The sequence below is a fragment of the Lonchura striata genome, chromosome 2, assembly GCF_046129695.1.
Source record: "Lonchura striata isolate bLonStr1 chromosome 2, bLonStr1.mat, whole genome shotgun sequence".
NCBI classification, from domain to species: domain Eukaryota; kingdom Metazoa; phylum Chordata; class Aves; order Passeriformes; family Estrildidae; genus Lonchura; species Lonchura striata.
Window position 1 is genome coordinate 43,357,424 of NC_134604.1, and position 16,408 is coordinate 43,373,831.

A 16,408-nucleotide genomic window follows, 5' to 3' on the forward strand; every position below is an offset into this window, starting at 1 on the left:
TAAATTTAATTATGAAAGCCCTTCTACAGTATTTCTAATGGAAAGACACCATTTCACAGCTAGCAGTGATACCTTATCTTGTATGTTATTTATAAATTTCATTTTTACTTATTTTTAGGGCTAATTTTTTCCACTAAATGCTGTATTAATTATCCAGAATAAAAATATATTCATCTCCATTGACAATTCATGAAGCCTAGAGCTGTTAGTAGCCTAATTAGGGCTGCTACTTTTGCCCTCTAGACATAGTTTGTTTGAAAAAAAGTTTTAAAAAAGAAGCATATCTTTCTCTACTATGAATCTGAACAACCTTTGTTGGATTATAATGACACAAATATCTGATTTTGGAATGAATGTGATGAGGGATGGATGTTTGATGGAGCCAATAGGGTGACAAAGAGGACTCCAAAGGTAGATAAGCTGCTGCAAGGTGGGTTATAATATTTCCTTAGGAGAAGACATAGGAGATAAGCTTTGGGAGGATGCCAGCCATTGATGCTCGATACCTTCTGGGCTAGAACCATCCTACCCACAGCCACTCTAAACCTGCATCACCTCTGTGTGGCCACGGTCTCCAGTTAGAGGTGTGGGACACATGGCTGTGCCAAGGATGGAAAGAAGTATTTCAGGGATATTGAAGGAGCTCCTCAAAACACTAATAAAAATGAAAAAATGCAGATTATTTTGATGTTTTAAAGGGAGCAAACTGGAAATTCTCTATTCAAAATTGTAGCTACGTGATGGAAATTAATTCAAAGAAGATTTATTACAAAAAAAAAGCTCTGTGTGATTTTAGGCTCACTTCACAAAATATATACGGTTTTGATATCTTCGTATTAGAAATGTTGCTCTTTAACTTCAGCTAGCATGAATCAACAATCTTCAGCACAGTCACACTGATTTACATGAGCTGCAGATATGACCCATTGTATTTAATTTTAGGTACCTTATTAGAAGGATATTCACATATTGGAAGAAGATCTGAAGAATGCTGCAAAAATGATTAGACTTCTGGAATGATTGATGTATGAGGATTGATTGCAAGCGATAAATATGCATAGTTTGTCTAAGAAATTACTAAAGGGGGACATGGTAACAATCTATAAATACTTGAAGAGTCTAAATGTCAAGGAGGGAAAGGCATTTTCAGGATACAGAAGAGATGCAGCAGGACAAAATTAGCAAAAAAACCCAGAGAATTAATTTCAAAAGAGCCCCCAAAGGAAGACCTTAGAGAGTGGAAAGGTGTTGTCTTTCCAAAAGAAAAAAAAAATATAGACAGATACAGTTACAAATGCACGTCAGACTCCAGATCATTCCAAATGGACTATAAGCAGAAATTTTAAGGCCAGTATTCTGCAAGTGATCAGACCAAAATCTTTATTCACATTGAAGTGCGGACTAATTTTTTAAAATGTTTAGACAACTATGACTCTTCAAGGAACCCCAAAATTTGGAAAAAAATGTGAATAAGTCCACTGTAACTGCAAGTGATTTAAATTTAGAATACCACTTTCAGCCAAGCAGTACCACATCCACTTTGATGAAAATAAGGAGAGACAGAAGATCTGTATTTTCTCTGGGTTTATTGTCTCTTGAGCCAGTGGTATGATTTAGGAAACAACAAAGGAAAAGATTGCTTCTGGACATGCCTTCCACATTTTTCTGTCCAACACAGAATATTTTCAGAAATGAGTAGGGACTTTTGAAGCTCTCTGTATATAGCACTGATATGATCATTACAGTTATAGATTTATGGCTGACTATGAATTTCATTAAGACCTAATTTCAGGATTCCAAGAAGTGACAAAAACCAAATATCTGCAATATACCAACAATAAAAAAGGAGATTCAGAGAAGTGAGCCTGAAACTCATAGAATAAATTATTGTTCATCAAGAAATGCTGTTATGTCCCCAGTTCCAAATATGAGTGTGATGATGAGGAGACATGTTTTGGGATTAGAAAGAGATTACAAAATATCTGGGCATAGAGAACAGCTTCAAATTCAAAACAGGAATTCCTGAAACATGATTTATCTAAAGTTGTAACTTATGTCCAAAAGTAAAAAATATATAGAGAATTCAGAAGTAAAATAGATGTGCTTATCTGATTGTATTTCATTATATCAAAGATTTTACAGATACTAAAACCAAAAGAAATCCCAATATTGCTCTTTTTTATCTATGACATAACAGAGATTATAAAAAAATCATTCATCAATTTTTGTCAAGTTGAACTAAAAAGTATCTTTTAGAAAGATTTCCACCCTAGATTTAAAGACTTTAAATGATGGGGAATTGATATAATCCTTTTGTAATTCATTGTAGTTTATGGCACTCCTCTACTAATATAAATGTGTTTTATTTCAACATTACGAGTTACTGATTTCATTTTCTAGCTACTGGCACCCTCTCTGAATAATTCCTACTATATTTATTTGTCAGAAATACATTTATAAACCCAACAAGTCCTATTTTCATCTTTGGTTGAAGTTTACGCAGAATTTTTCCTTGACATCACATTTCAGAGACTTAGTATATGCATCTTTAAATAAATAGTTTTCTTATATTCATAATTTAATATCTTGATATAGAGTCCCATTTATTCACTGAGATAAAATGTGTATCTGTAATGACCTAAGAGACCACAATGGATTTTGCAGAAACTTAACACAGGCTGAAGTGTTCTGGCAAAAAAAACCCAGCTCACCACCACTCATCATTGCAAATTACATTTAGGTAAACATCAACATCTGCTTCCTATGCAAACAGAGTCTGTCATCACAGGAGCCATTATATTATTATGAGTAGATGAGATGGTTTAATATTCATTACAGATATACTAGGTGCATGAAGCTACTTCATACATGTGCTAATGAGCAGTAAATGTAGGAAATGCATTGTACCAGTCTACACAGGTAACTACAGCTTTGAAACTTTAACTCATTTAATGTGAAGAATTCCAGTAGCATCAAAGACAGATCAGCAGTAATAGGTGTACTTAGTGAAAATATGCTGTAAAAACTCAAAATTACTAGCCCATAAGGAAAAACTAGTGGGTGTGCTCTAGAGTACCAGCAGTACCCAGGTTACTACTTTTCTCCATTTTGTAATAGTTTGTGTTGAAAAAAAAATACAATTCAGTTATAAATACTAAGACAGTGAGATGGTTAAAGCTAAAATTGTATATTGTGAAATTCCTGAGGAGTTTTGCTGGATGTTTAGACTTGGGACATGGGAAAGAACAGTGGTAGATCTGCCAAGTCTACACTTTTCCTGCATGTATAAATTCATCAAGGAAGAGGCATAACAGAGAGTAAGTAGGGCTTTTTTTTGTCACTTCTTACTCATAGTACTCACTCACAGAGCTCCATCACTGTGCAAATTAAGAAACAAAATTATAAAAATATAACAATTCCTTTAATTATTACCCTGTGGAATTCACTGAATTTTGATGTTCTCCTTTAGATTTGGCTTCGTTTCTTCCTATCTAGAAAAGTCTAGTTCTGAAGCATAGCCTTAGCTTGGATCAAGTGCTGCTTTTCCAATGGAAGAAATCTGTGACTGTCAAAATGCTTTCTGTTACCTATTCAAGTGACATTTTAAGGGTATCAATGTCACCACAGCAGAAGTCTGCATTTCATTCGCTTGCTTTATACAGAAGGACTTTTGCTGGATAAACCATATAATGGACCAATAAAGAAGATAAAATTATAAAATCTGTAGTGTTTTGGTTAATATCCTTAAATCCAGGTCTGAAGGATTAACAGGGGGGGTCTGTAAAAATCATATTGCAGTATTAAAGCAATATCAAGTCAAGAACAAACCTAAACAGAAATTTTGTCCCATCATGTCATAAGTTAACATAAAGACTTTTAGAATATATAAGAAAATATGAGTAGTTATGCCCAGTCAAATCAGAGTTTCACCTCATTCAGGAACCTGTGTGATGTGGGCTAAGAAAAACCCAGATAAATAAAATAAGCATGGGGCAACCATAAGTGATAGCTCTCAGATAAACTCCCAGTCTGTGAATTAGATTATTGCAGACTCAGAAGCACTTTTTAAACAGGTTTTAATGGAATTTTATTTTCTGAATTTCTTTTATTACTTTTTGAACTCATCAATGCCTCTGACGTAGCTAGTACCATGTGGCAGTAGGTTGGACGACTTAATTATGAGTACTGCACAAAATTAACTTATTTTATTTGCACGAAGACTGCTACCCCATAATTTAATTTCATGTCTGTTAGTTTCTGTGCTGTGAAATAAAGTGAATAGTTGTTTCCTATTATCCTTTACAGTGTCAATAATGACACTGCTTCTCTGGATTTTCCAAAACTATAAGAAAATACCTGAAGAGTCTGTCCCAGGACAGGATAACTACTGGCTGACTTTCTCTGAAAAGGAAGCATGTACAAATCCTGAACAAATGCTTGTATTTAAACCAATTAACTATGCTCACTCTTTCTACCACCACCCCTTACTCCAACTATAGACCCATAGAACTGCTGATGACTATAATATACTGTAAAGGAGTTCTTTTCTTTCTACTGCAATCTACATTTTTTTTGAGCAAGCTCTTATAAACCTCATATCTTAAATCATCTCCAGTAATTGTGACTCTATAAACAGCAGCTGCATTTTTTTAATATCCGATTTCTTATTTCTTTTTCTTCTCAGAATGGCATTAAATACATTCTCCACATCATGCTAGTGCTTAGCAACCAACTTCAAGATACTAAAATAATATAGATTTCTTAGCCCCTCACTCTTACCTGCTGCTCTACACTATTGTAACAATGCCATTGATTCATTATCGATACCATCAACTGTGGCCAATTAAGCCACTTCTAGGAGTTGGTATCAACCTCTATGAAACAAAATACTCTCCATTCAGTTCTGACCTTGACTATGTTTAGCAGAAATCTATTCTCCAAGTCTGAAGGCAAGTGTAATAGTCCTATTTAATCAGAAGTATTTCTCCTTCATAGCATATTAGAAAATGGTCTCCTATATTTCAACCTAACAGAAAGAAAATACATAATGTGAGGGTTTGGGAGATTCAGAAACCTTTGCAATTTCAGTTTCTATAGTAAATATAGCATACACCATTTATAGAGATATTTTTAAAACATTAATTCTGTGAGCTATATTATAATGCTAACTTTGCAGGAACAAATTGCAGTTATATTGGGTAGCAATGAGAATATGTAATGATCTGAAATCAGAGAAAGCTTTAGCATTTATTTGTTTCCTGCCTGCTTAGTAGTTTAAAATGCTAGAAAGGCTCCAAATCACCTCAATATAATTTAATAATTTTGAAAAAAAACTTCATTTAGACCTAAAAAACAGTAGCATAATTCAAAGGTATACGTTCCTAAACTCAAATAATGTAAGCTGCCCATTTGTTCTGCAGCAACTGAGTATGCACTCTCACACATGCACAAATAAATATATACCAGCTGTTTGGACAGATACTCAGATGATACTCAGGTGTTTCAGTCAAGCGTTGGTATAGCAAATTCCAAAGCCAGAGACCCTTCTTCAAGAAGACTACGTACTTCTTTTTGAAATAAGCCAACTTTCGCCCTGGTTGATGGTTTCCCCACTGATCTAAAGCAAGGTGATTTCTTGGAGTGAAAATTAGTTAAGCCCTCATCACTGAGAAAGCTTAAAGCTTAAAGCTCAGAAGATTAGGCCCTGGTTATACTATGGGTCTAATATCTAATACTCAGTGGGGCAAAACCTACAATGTGCATGGATTTCACTCTGAAGTTGACACAAATTCAACACAGAATATATAATGTTGTCCCAGCTTGTATAGTAACCGTAGGGGGAAAAGCTGTGAATTTTCTACATGCACAGAATTTAATAACTTTGAAATCTTGTAAAATGCAGAGTTTTTAGCAATTTTTATTTGAGGGTAAGGGGGCTGCAGCATTACTGCCTCTGTTTTTTTGTGACTGTGAAATTCTGTAAGTATAGGCAGTACTATGAAGAAGTAAAACATCCACGTGCCATGAAGAACCTTTATTCTCAAAATGGGACAAAATGGGAGCTAATTTTCTGTGCAAGCAACCATTCAGAAGCTCTATCCATATCATGAAAAATAATGTTTTGATACTCCAAAAGCAGGTTCTGGGCAGTCATCCCTGTTTAAAATTAGAAATAGCTAGTTTGTTACCACAAATTTTAAGCAGAGGATAAAGACATCTGCTGATTCTTTCCAAGCCATTTAGCAGAGCTAATTAATATTTAATAAAAAACCCAAACCATTCCAAATTTATAATGTATAACTTCTTAAGTACATGTGCAAATTTCAGAATAAATTGTTTACAAATAATATTAAACTATCAATAAATTCAAGTGTCTTGTTTTCAGCTGAACATAAAAATTCCTCTTTTTTAATTGAAAATGACTTGGCAGCAGTCTGATCGCATATTTTTGTAACATACTTTGATATTCTATTTTAAAATAGATGATTAAAGAATGTAAGGAAGATAAAAAACAGAAGAACACTATGCATCAAAACAGAAATTGATACATAATTACCTCTATCCTGTGTGCTTATAGGCAAAACAATTGCACATGTCCTCTTAAATATTTTCATTACCATATGCTTGTTTCACTTGGCTACCATGAGACTACTTGATGGCATTGATATCAGGCACATGTTTAAGTGCTTTGCTGAATCAAAGCCTAGAAAAGTGAGCAGAAAAAGACTCACAACAAATTTTAATTACAAGACATATCCAATATTTTAAAAATCATTTGGCATGTCCTTCATATCTGTGTAGCTAACAGAAGACAAACTTCAATAAAAAACCAACTCTTTTGTAATTTGTTCCTAATTCTGCTAACCTCATACAGACCAAACTTTCAAAATAGAAATGGAATAGCTCTGTGAATATGAACAAGCTCAAGTTTCTCTCTGTGTTTTCCAAGAAACGAACTGATTTGTGTTTATAGTATATTGCACAAATGACTCACTCAGGCAGCATCTGTGCTAAGTACTGAGTGGGACAACATTTTATATCAAGTAAGATGACACATTTTGCTCTTTTTTGTTTGCAAATTTCATCAAATTTCTCGTCTCCACACAGGCTGAATATTTTTCTTGGACTTCGGATCAGCTTTGGCCTAGCTCTCACTGAAGTAGAAGCTAATGAGTGTCTCCCAAAGCTAATGAGTGTCTCCCAAGATAAAAGGAATAAGGCGACTAAAGGTGAGGATTCTTATCAAGTCTAGTTTGTGTTTGTGTCAGTGAAATATCTTCAGCTGTAATCATTTGCCTGACTTTCTTCTCTGAAGAAGCTGCATGTAAAAGCACAGCCAACAACAGAGACCACTGAAAGGTTTTGTAATCTGCGTTCTCATGAATACACATGGAAACAATCAGTAACTTTTTCTTTCTTTAGATCTGTCAGGGTTGTGTTGCACATCAGACAGTGGGCACCGTCAAAATAAAATAAAAACCTACTCTGTAGAAGTGATATCCTTGTATGAAACCATCATGGTAAGAATAGTAAGCTCAGCTGGCTTTCACTAGTGATCAGCAATCTTGGCCAAAAGTCATTTCTTTTCCAATAATTCTTAATTAAATAATTCAAATAAGTATTTCCAACACCCCAGTTATGTAATGGCAAAGAGCGGGCTCCATTTTAAAAGTCAGTTTTTTACATGGAAAATTTTGCTGGACTAGCTACATCTCCTGCAAATATAAATTCTTAAACTGCCTTTTTTCATAAATATTTTTTCAAAGTATTTTCCAGTAGTAATATGCTCAATTAAAATATGGACTTAGGTGGAATTCAGTGCAGAATTTAACAACAAAGTCTGTTGCAAATGTTGAACACTGAAGGCACACATAAAATATTAATTTTCCCCAAGATTGCTGGCTACACCTTCCCAAGCTGAGTTTAGTTTAGAATGGATTTGGATATTTGTTGTGCCTGGCTGGTAGCTCCTTATTCCAGTATGCTTTTAATGAATGCTGAAGTCCATCTCTTGTCTGTTAAGTCAATATTAAGAAAATATTGAAAACTTTTATTTCAAAATACTGTTCTAAGTGCCATGATAGGCCATATACTACCAGATCTAAGAAGGAAATGGGGCAAAATTACTTCACAATGGCCATTGTAACCAATTTTCATATTAATTCAGTTTAGTAAGTCAAAAAAAAGAATTTGAAATTTTTCTGTATTGTCAGGTATAAATTCAGAATATGTCATGGTTTGACACTGGCACAATGCCCCCATGAAAATGCAATCTCTCAATTGAATGCTGTGAAATGCGATCGAGAACAGAGCAAAGCAGTCCCAAGCTTAATAACAGAAAAAAACTTTATTAAGCTACTACTACTATACTAGTATAAAAGGAAAAAGAAGGGGAAAAAAAACCACACAAAATTCAAAATGAAAACCTTGCAAAGCATTCCTCCTCCCACCACCCAACTCCAACAAACCACAGCGAGACACAACCTGGACCCCAATCAGGTTTCCACCCTCCAGACAATTGATACTCAGTCCATTGAGGGAGAGAAGAGCCCCTCCTGTGCCACAGACCCCCCAGGAAACACAGCTGCCACATCCTGTGTTTCCATGTCACACATGGCACCGCCTGGAGAATAAAGTTTGCTTATAGTGACCCTCCCCTTTCCATGCACAGTGCTCTCACCACCAATGCATGGATGGACAGACTGCTTTTAGGATTTTTCTTTTCAAGGATGCCCTGCCAAGAGGGGAAAAAAGCAACAGTTCAATTTTTCAGACCCCCCCATTTTCGTCTGGGGCCGAGGGTCCAAGAGCAGAGATCTTATTCTCTTCTTCTTCTTTGAAGACAGGGGGCACCACCACAAACCCCCTAACTTTCCTCTGTTCGCTCCACTTCTGTCTTTTCCCAGCTGAAGCATGGTCTCTTTGGCTCACTGGCATCCTCCTAAAATACAGTCTCTCTTGGAGGAAAAGATCGGTTCAGTCTGTGGCTACCAAGAAAAAGTCCAGCCAAAAGCCACTCCATCATCTCCTCCCACGTAGAATTTCTCCTAACATCCCAGGGTCTAAGCTGTCTCTCTTCCTCTCTTTCAAACTGAGGAGGAGAAAAATTTCACAAAGCTTTCATTTCTCAGGAAGGGTTAAAAGTCCCAACTCCCAGGGATGGCTCTCTGCCCAGGCTCTGGCTCCCACAGGCAGCTGGGCACCTTGCAGCCCCCCTGCTCTTCTCCTTCCCTACGGTGAAACTGCTGATAAAACTGCTGCTGTCTCTTTCTCTCTCTCAAGAGAGAGAGAGTCTGTGGGAGGAATGGAGACATCCCAGATTTCTCCACCCTTCCATCTGCAGGGGGTTCCAGTCCCTCCACCCTTGGGACCACCTCAGTCAGGCCATGGGGGCTTCCCCTCCCCACCCAGCCACGGCCGGGCAGGGGAGAGGCTGCACTGCGGCTGAGCGGAACCAAAGAGAGCGAGTTCCCCTGGGAATTCTGCTTTTAACCCCTCTGTGTTCTCAGAGGCGTGTCCACTTTCAATTGGTCAATATCCAAATGGACCTCTTCCTTGTGAGAAAAATTCTTTTCCATGTCAAACCACGACAGAATACCAAAGCAAACAAATGTTTGGAGGCACTGTAGAGAGTTCTCTGACAAATTTTCATCACACAGGCTGAAATGAGATAAATTAAGCTGTTACCATGACAAAACCCAGGAGGTTTGGAAAGTCTGTGGGAGACAACTAGAAATGCAGAAGATGTATGAACAACTAAGTCTTCTAAATACTGGTATAACACATTGAAGACTGACTATATGATGAGGGCTTTAATCATATATGCGTTCCTTTCTTGGGTCCTTCCAGTAATACAGCAGTAGTATTTCCCTGTCTAATCATAGTTCACATAAAAATCAATTTGACAAATCTGATATGCTTTTCCTTCTTTATGTTCATAAAGAATAATTTATAATATTAACCACTAACTAGTGGTTTATAATAACAGAAGCTGTAAAAGATATTCAAATACATGTCGAGTGTAGTATAAAAGCTCCTACCAGTTGTCAGTACTTGTTTTCTTTCTCCTCTTTGCTTTCTTAATATGTCTAAAATATTTACTAAGGCATTTTACACAGTTTGATCTTCTAGCATTTAAATATGAATCAACACCTGACTACATATCTTAAATTTGTAAACTACATTTAAAAATGGCACAATACCATGTGTGAACAAGTCAACAAGCTGCTACATGTTTAAGAGAGCCATTTCAGGGTAACATAGATCATAAATTGACACATCAAATACAGGACTCCAAAAAGCAACTCCTGGCTTTGTATTCCTTATATTTTAGGGAACAGGACATTGCTTTGCCTGCTTAGTGGTCAACATGGTATATGTGAGCATTGCTAGTATACAATTTATTAGTGTGTAGTACCGGCATGAAAAAGCATGCAAATTGGATTACTAATTTTCAAGTGAGAAACATCTTGAAAATGTGAATTGCTTTGAATGCAAATCATAGAATCAAGGAATCATGGAATAAATTAGTTTGGAAAATACCTTTTAGAACACTAAGACCAACTGTTAACCAACTACTGTCAAGCCCACTATTAAACCATGTCTCTGAGTACCAAATCTACTTGTATTTAGAGTACCTCCAGGAACGGAGACTCCACCATTTCCCTGTATAGCTTGTTTCAATGTGTGGCAACCATTTTGGAGAAGAAATATTTCCTAACATTCAATCTATTTTCCTAATATTTAATATATTTTCCTAACACTCAATTCAATTTCATAGCATCAAAAGAAGTAAGGCCATCAGCAGTTCAAGGAAGGTGATTCTGCCTCTCTGTTCTGCTCTCATGAGACTCCACCTTGAGTACTGGATCCAGTTCTGAGGTCCCCAACATGGGTAGGACACTTTTTTGTTGGAGCAAATCCAAAGAAGGACCACCAAGTTGATGAGAGGTATGAAGCACATCTCCTTTGAGGAGAGACTGAGAGAATTGGAATTGTTCAGCCTAGAAAAGAGAAGGCTTCAGGGTGACTTAATTGTGAGATGTGGCCTCAGCAGTGCTGAGTACAGGGGGACGGTCACTGCCCTGCTCCTGCTGGCACAGCAGTGCTGATCAGGCCAGGGTGCCATCGGCCTTCTTGGCCACCTGGGCACACATTGCTTCATGTTCAGCTGCTGTCAACTAGCACCCCCAGGTCCTTTTCCACCAAGCAGGTTCTCAGCCAATCTGTCCCCAGCCTGTGGCACTGCCTGGAGTTGTTGTGACCCCGAGGAAGCACCTGGCACTTGGCCTTGGCCCATCAATCCAGCCTGTCCAGATTGCCCTGCAGAGCCTTCCTGCCCTGCAGCAGATTGACACCCCTAGTGTTGTCTCAACACTTGCTGAGGATGCATTTGATCCAAGTCATCAGTAAAGGTATTAAACAGATTAAAACTGAGCCCTGGGTAATCCCACTTGTGACCCAGTTGGATGTAACTCCATTCAGTACCACCCTCTGGGCTCAGCAATCCAGCCAGTTTTTTTATCCAGCAAACAGTGCACCCGTCCAAGCCATGAGCCAGTTTCTCCAGGACTAAACTCCAGGCAGACAACATCCACTATCTTTTCCTTGTCTACTAAGTGGGTCAACTTGCCATAAAAAGAAATAAAGTTGTTTAAAGAGGACCTGCCTTTCACCAGCCAATGCTGGCTGGGCCTCATCTCCTGGTAGTCCTGCACATACCATGTGAGGTCACTTGGGATGATATGCTCCTTGACATTCCTCAGACCCAAGGTCAGGCTGACAGGCCTGTAGTCCCCTGGATCTGCTCTCCAGCCCCACTAATAGATGGGCATCACATTTACTGCCTGGGGCCTCCCTGGTCAGCCAGGACTGCTGATAAATGAAGGAAAGTGTCAAGTGAACACTTCTTCCAGTTGTATCCCTAAACTTGGGTGGATCCAATGTCATCAAACTACAGTATGCAGCAAAACAACAGAAAGCATTGGGGTTTTGCATTGAGGAGAAAGGAAAGAACAGGAGTTCATTAATGTTGCTAAAGCACTTGCTCCAGCTACCTGGGAAATGGTGGGAGACATCAGGGTGCCTCCCATGAATGTGCACCAGGATAAGACCTGGTGAGGGGAATCAATGTCAAACAGCCCAGGATGTTCATGGGCACAGGGACGGGACATCAACTTGTGGATCAACAGGGCTGTGACTGGGCCAGGGCAGGGCTGCCTTGCAGTGGAACCATCACCACAGCTGTAGGTTGGACCTGGCCACAGGTGCTGGGCCTCCTGGGACCTTTCAGAGATGGGACCTTTCAGGAATGAAGAACCAGTGTTTGCCATATATCTGTATAATGGGGAAAAGATAATTTCCTTCAGAACAAGAGAGAAGTGTATATGGATACCTGTTAGCCCCATCTGGGAGCTGTTATAGCAGGTTGCAATAGTGGGTTGAGATCTGGTAATTAGCATTCGGGTTCCATGTCTCTCATCTGGGAAAGGGCTGACCACTCAGCTGTGTGTGTAGGGGCTGTCAAATCTCACCTCCAGATGCACAGCAGGCACAATTATCTTGTCCAGTGCCTAGCTGTACATAAAGCTCAGGGACTCAGAAACAGCTTGTGCACATGTGAGCCTGCTGCTCTTCACTTTGGACTTCATTACGCGTGCCGTCACACATCCCAGGCAGGTCCATTGATCTCCTGTTCACTCGGCTTGCCCCTGAAGCCTGTGCTGTTATAAACCATTGAGGCCTCGATAAAGTTTCATGTGAAAATTCAACATCCAGCAGCAAAGTGATTTCAAATATTATTTTAAGAGTTTTTTGGTTTATTATGGATTCACAGAAAAATCTGGTAATGAACATTTTATATTTTTTTAAACAGAAAAATGCAGTTCTGCAAATAATTTTTCCAAGTAAACTGTTTTTCCTGTTAGGAAATAAATATATGGTCAGGTAATCAGAATAAGAAAAGTCTGGGGTCTTTTGAAATTAATTGAATTGTTTTATTTTGTAGTCTGCTTTAACTTCAGTCTGGGTTTTGCTGCTGCAGAATCTCACAGGGGTTATAACTCAAGCACATCCCTTCCTCACTCTCTCAAACAGAAATAGCTATGTGAATGGATTGCTTTTCCTATTATATATCAACACTTTTTCATGTTGGAAATTGCAACACATGATGAAAATCAGATTATTATATCTTGAAAGCAGATCATGTGCTACAAAACTTAGCCATGAAGAGGCATATGTAAACAGAATGATATTATAGGGCCTCAGAGACATCTATTAATCTCAGCCCAAGCTGCTCTAATTTTCAAATATCCAAGTATTTTACTATAATCACAAAGATCATTATTTAACCCTTTTTCAGAATTTTCTGATTTATGATAATGTAAAAAAAAAATTAAAATAAATTCCCACAAACTTCTGCAAAAAAAGTGTCAAACTTGCTATCCCAATCAGAAAAAATCCCAAGTGTCAAAGGATTACCAATTTTCACAAGAGAGATATTTCAATATTTAAACACTCTTCTCAGAGACAAAAAACTAGTCATAACACTACCTGTAAAACTTAAACCTGTCAGAATTTTTTCAGTTGTTTTTGTAATAACTATGTAGTTCAAGAGACCTGGGAACCACAATACTAAATCTGGAGCAGCTACAGATTAGAAGGAGGTAGATTTTTTCATTTTAATTGATAGAATTACTAAATTGGAAAATACACCAAGAGAAACACATTATTATTTTTATATTATGTGTATATGTATATGTACATGTGTATATATATATATATATATATATATATATATATGTCTCTTCATATGTACACAAATGTTTATATACTTATATATTTAATATATATTTATATCTATTTTTATATTTATATATTTATGTATATTTATATATATTTATATATTGTCACAGGAAATTATACCAGAAACAAGTCTATTGTGAGTTGATACTCAAGATGAAATAATGGTTATCATTTGGAATTCTGCAGCTAATTTGTTACTGTGTTAGACAATTTGCAAAAACCATAGAAGGCATCAAGTCTAATTTCATGTCCTAAGCTGCACTAATACTGAATATTTTTATATGTTGTTTCAGGAAATGCAAACTGATTTCATAGCAATGGCAAAAGACACATTTCTTAATATCTGGAAAATACTTGGCAGTGTGATATGATCCGTGTTTTCAAGGACAGATCTTAAACTACACTTTCAAAAGGCAGAGACATAAATCAATGGCAAGATGTTCTTGTAAACTGGATACAACAGGTTTTCTGTCTCTTCCTTCTCTTCTGATTTTATATGCTTTTCAACTACCAAATGGAAATGTTGATTTGAGTAAGGTTTCTAAAGCATAACTTTCAAGGCAATAGAAAGAATAACAGCACACCTGGCTGACTTTCTATTAACATATTGATGAAACTATAAACCATCAGAAACATTTCCTCAACAAACTTTTATTTAATGCAAATATAGTTTTCCTATCAAAATATTAGTTCATAATCCAAATTCATTGCTAATGAGCTAAGAAAGAAGCACTACACATTTTTGATTTGTCATTGCTCTTTTACTAATATAGAAAAAGTTTATGTTATTCCAGGGAGTTCTGATCTTTGTGAACACCAAAGTTTCTGCTTATATATGTGGGCAATTTGTTCATGAAATTATCTGAAGGTTTGAAATGTTCTCACTGAAGAGGGCAAAGGAACGTTTTTTTAGAGGATACACTTGAACAGAGTTAAAACTCTTTTTACAATTATCCTCCCCTTCTTCTGCCCTCCCCTAATCTTTTCTTCATGGAATCATTGAGGATATGGGACATTTTATACGGAGTGTGAGTATAGCTAATTTTCCTATAGTATCATATTTTCATATCACTTCATGAAAGTCATCAGATAAAAAACCTCCATATTTTGTTTCTCAGCATCAACATGTTAGCACACTGTTTCTGGTATCACATCAGAAATTCAACTCAGCAGATAACACTCTATTAAAATAATACAGTAAAATAGCTACTATTTGCCCATAGCCTTAATTTTTAGAACTGATATACAGACTTGCAATTGCAAATTATTATCTAGCCCTGGGTTTGGGTATAAATGCAGAAGTTAAAGATGGATATATATCTTCTGTATATCTGGATATATCAGGATATATACTTCTGGTTATATGTCTTCTGTGTATCTGCATATACCTTCCGTGTTCCTCTACAGAAATTTACAGATCCAAACTGAACAGGTTTTTACAATAATTTTTTATGCCATTTACCTCATCTGGATATGTAATTGCCTGATTAAACTTAAAAGGTAAATACTGAGTCTTTGCAATACCATGTTGTACTGACATAATGCTAGAATAATTCTCTGGTGAATCAGAAAATCCATTACTCTACACAAATTGTCTCTAGAATTACTTGTTCTTATATTACTGCAGGTGTAAAATGGAAGTCTAAATAAGGTCATCAAAACTAGTGAGTTTCCATTCTATATACAATCTCTAATTTCACAAGTCTGTCTCTTCCCATTTCTAATGACCGAAATATTACCATATATTCAAAACCTCTATTTTGTGAGTTGGTTTATTGGAGTTCAGGGGGTTTTTTGGGTATTTGGGTTTTTGTTTTGTTTTTCTAGGATTTTTTAAATTAAAAAAATCCTGGTATAGTTAAAATTTCTAAATGACATATGTAATCTTTACCTGGGAAAACATTTAGATATCAAAGACCTTGCAACTTATTTTAGCAATCAGGTCCACTGATCCAACAGCAATAGAATCAAACAAAATATGTATGACCACTTGTAAATATCTCTTTGTTGGAATAATTTTAAGCTGTGTCATATTATAGATGAGGAATAAAACAATTTCAAAATTTGGTTCATAGCAATTGTGGAAGTATTATATATTTTACCATTGCAGCTTGCAGACTTTAGTTATATCCACTGTGAGATATGAGCACTGCTTCTGTAATTTCAGAAAAAAATACTATAAAATGGTCATTAGCTATTAGTACTTTCTGCTTCTTTCTTTAATAATTCTTGTTATGTGATATAGTTATTTCACTCCAGGTCAGTCGTCTCAGTATCAAATCTTAGAGCAAGTATAAACATCAGAAAGCATTACATAAGCTTTTATTGGAAATATGTGAAGAGATTCAGATCAGGGAGGTCCTAATTGTCATGCCTGTCTTATCTCCAGTGAAAATAGTGAAGAAGTACCAACTACTGTTTCATTTTAATTCCATTTGGATTTCTGCAGTTTTACACTAGAGTGTTAAACTGAAGACAGAATTATCTAACGTAGAAAATAAGCATGACCTGAAGCTCATGGAGGCTGAGTCCTCATTTCTGACAGTGGTCAATATCAGATGCATCACAGGAAGCTATAAAAATCCTGTGCAGTAAGGCAGATGAT

At 36.6% G+C, this 16,408-nt stretch overlaps 1 long non-coding RNA gene across 1 annotated transcript in view; it reads left to right on the forward strand.

Moving 5' to 3' along the window:
* The first annotated feature begins 7,154 nt into the window (after positions 1-7,154).
* Positions 7,155-16,408, forward strand: part of LOC116183737 (uncharacterized) — a 32,189-nt gene continuing 22,935 nt past the window's right edge. The window contains exon 1 of the long non-coding RNA XR_004148423.2: positions 7,155-7,229. This is a non-coding gene — a long non-coding RNA (uncharacterized LOC116183737). The remainder of the gene's footprint in view (positions 7,230-16,408) is intronic.